Genomic DNA, 2810 nt, shown 5'->3' with positions numbered 1-2810 from the left:
ATGAATAGATGGATATGAACAAAATCCATACTGAAAGATTCTTTTGCTATGATCTATAACTCAAGTGATATATTAAAGCTTTAAAAAGAACCATGAAGCTCAGAAATATCATACATACAAAGACTTCATTGTCCTGTCTGCACACATCCATTTCTTTCCCTCTTGGCCATTCTTATCTATTCTGCTTCTCCTCATATTGCTTGACCAATTAACTGAAATACAAGTCTGCAGTAAGTATATTCAGAATTGCTAGAAAATCAAGCATTAAGCAAGTAGAAGAAATTGCTTGATATTCTTTAGATTCATTGACCAATATCTATGAAGCACATCTAGATTTCTTTCAGATCATCAGTTTGGGCCATTTTGTCCTGAGCTGCTTTTTTTTTTTTTTTTAATTAAAGTTTAATGGGGTGACAATTGTTAGTAAAATTACATAGATTTCAGGTGTTCAATTCTTTAATACATCATCTATATATCACATTGTGTGTTCACCACCCACAGTCAGTTCTCCTTCTATCACCATATATTTGATGTCCTGAGTTTCTTTAGCACACACAATACCATCAGCCTGGAACTACATCTGCCCACGCTTCTTTTAGAGACAGCACTTTTGAGACATTTGATCTTTCAATATGGCTTCCTTACCACACCTTAAAATGAGCTTTGAAGTTAAAATACCTGGATTCAAATTCTCGCTTTACAACTTATTTGTTGCTTAGCTTACCCTCTGAGTTTTAAGATCAGGTATGTTGAAGTGGGCAGACCCTGTTTAGCAGGTCATGGAGCATGGTAGGAGCTTACTGAGTATCAGAATAAGTCTACTTTTTCCTCTTGAATACCTCTGTGAGGTAACAGTTCTCCAACAAGGCTCTAGTGAATGCTTACCAACCCAGGAAGAGAAAGTATTGTTCAAGACACCCTACTCTTTGTACTGTTCTCTCTCCTCCATTTTTACGTTGCCAGACCCAAAAAGAACCCCTAAAATCACCCTCAAGTTGCAGACTGAAATTTTTTTCTTTTTCCTCCTCCAGCAAGGCAGATGTGCTTGTGCTTAGAAGGAAGCATGATCAGGAGACGAGATGAATACTCATTTGGTTTTTCAAAAGGTAAGATTCTGGAGAAACTATGTAGTACTCAATTCTACAAAATATATATCACTGATACAAATTTATTTTCCATATTCCAAATATTATAATTTATGTTGGAAATCACAACCAAAATACTTCTCCAACGACTTTTAAATGCCAAGGATAGTAAACCTATAGAAATCTTAATATCTTTATGCTGGTTATCTCTATGGAAACGTCAGCTTCCAGACTGAGTCACTTAATCTTTGAACTTTTCAGTGTAATTGGGCTTTTGTATGTTACTATATTATACACTGTAAGGAATAGATTATTTCACATAAAGGAGCAAAGCAAGTAAAGAAATGTTCTCTTAATGTTATTGGTAATAGTTTGGCTTCCCCAAAAGGTTATTGTTCATGGTTCAGGTGAGCAAGGACAGACGATGTGCAAAGATATGTGTTCTCATTATAAGCCAAATTTTGTCAGAGGAGCTTCTTGGTGTTTTTCATTTCCTAGGGAGTTCCAGAAGTACTAAAATTATATTGAGACAAAATGTTTATGTTTTAGAAGTGCAGGCTCTGCATTCCAAGCTACACACTGAGGGTTCTCAAAACAGAGGCAGCTTTTACTGAAAGTTGGGAAATAAGAATAACTCATAAGGGCTTGGATTAGTACATAATGGAAAAATAGAAGATAACCAAAAAGCCAGCTGAAAAATGGAGCAACCTAATCCAGGGTTTGGTAAACTTTTCTGTGAATGGTTGCACAGTAAATATTTAAGGCTTTGTGGGTCATACAATCTGTTGCAAATTGTGCCACTGAGGCTCAAAAGCAAACATTGACAATACATACGTGAGTGAGCATGATGGTGACGTGCCAACAATGCTTTATTTGCAAAAACAGAGGTGTACTGTACTGGCCCTCGGACTGCAGTTTGCCTGCCTTTGTGGATCTAATCAATGCACAATAACTAGTTTGAATTATTTTATCATTTGTAGGACTTAATTAAATAGGTAGTTTTGGTGGTTTAGAGACTTTACTAAGAAAGGTTAGGCTTGTACTTAAATAGGACTTTGCTTTAAAATTTACATTAAAGATTTAATCTTTTGGGTCAGACATTTCAGGAATCTGCTTAAAATGCAAGACCTTAGGGAATACATAAAGTCACCATTTCCTTAGTATCAATTAAGTAAGTAGCACAAGAGTACATAAGGCTTTAGAGGAGAGAAAGAGGGATTTGAAAGGGGAAACCCGTAAAAGGGAGGCATTAGTCTCTCCATTGAACCAATTAGTCATAGAATCCATTTGACCCCCCTATAATATTTTACAAAGGCACATTCTTTAGGAATAAAGTCCTGCGTGAATGAGTGCTCCAATATCCACATAGAGAGTACCATTCGTGCATTGCACACTCATTCAACAAACACCTATTTTGTTGCAAGGCTCAGTGCTAGGAATTGAAGGTAAGAAGTGGAATAGGATAATCCAGCAGGGAAAATCCACCTATGATACAAGATGGTAGAATCTACCAAAGAGCAAGAACAAAGGTAATTCTTTTCAAAAAAAGCCATACAAACTGCAGCTGTCTTTTGCTCTCCCTCCCATTCATTATAGTTCAGCGTATTGAAATGTGCTCCTACTGCTAGTTACACCTTATTTTTAAAGCTGGCACACCAGTGATAGTGAAAAACTATAAATATGGTTGGTAATTTTTAAAACCTATTTACTCTTTGCTGGTTTCTT

The sequence above is a fragment of the Rhinolophus sinicus genome, linkage group LG01 (genome assembly GCF_036562045.2).
Source record: "Rhinolophus sinicus isolate RSC01 linkage group LG01, ASM3656204v1, whole genome shotgun sequence".
Classification (NCBI taxonomy): Eukaryota; Metazoa; Chordata; class Mammalia; order Chiroptera; family Rhinolophidae; genus Rhinolophus; species Rhinolophus sinicus.
Note: the sequence above shows the minus strand (reverse complement) of the source record.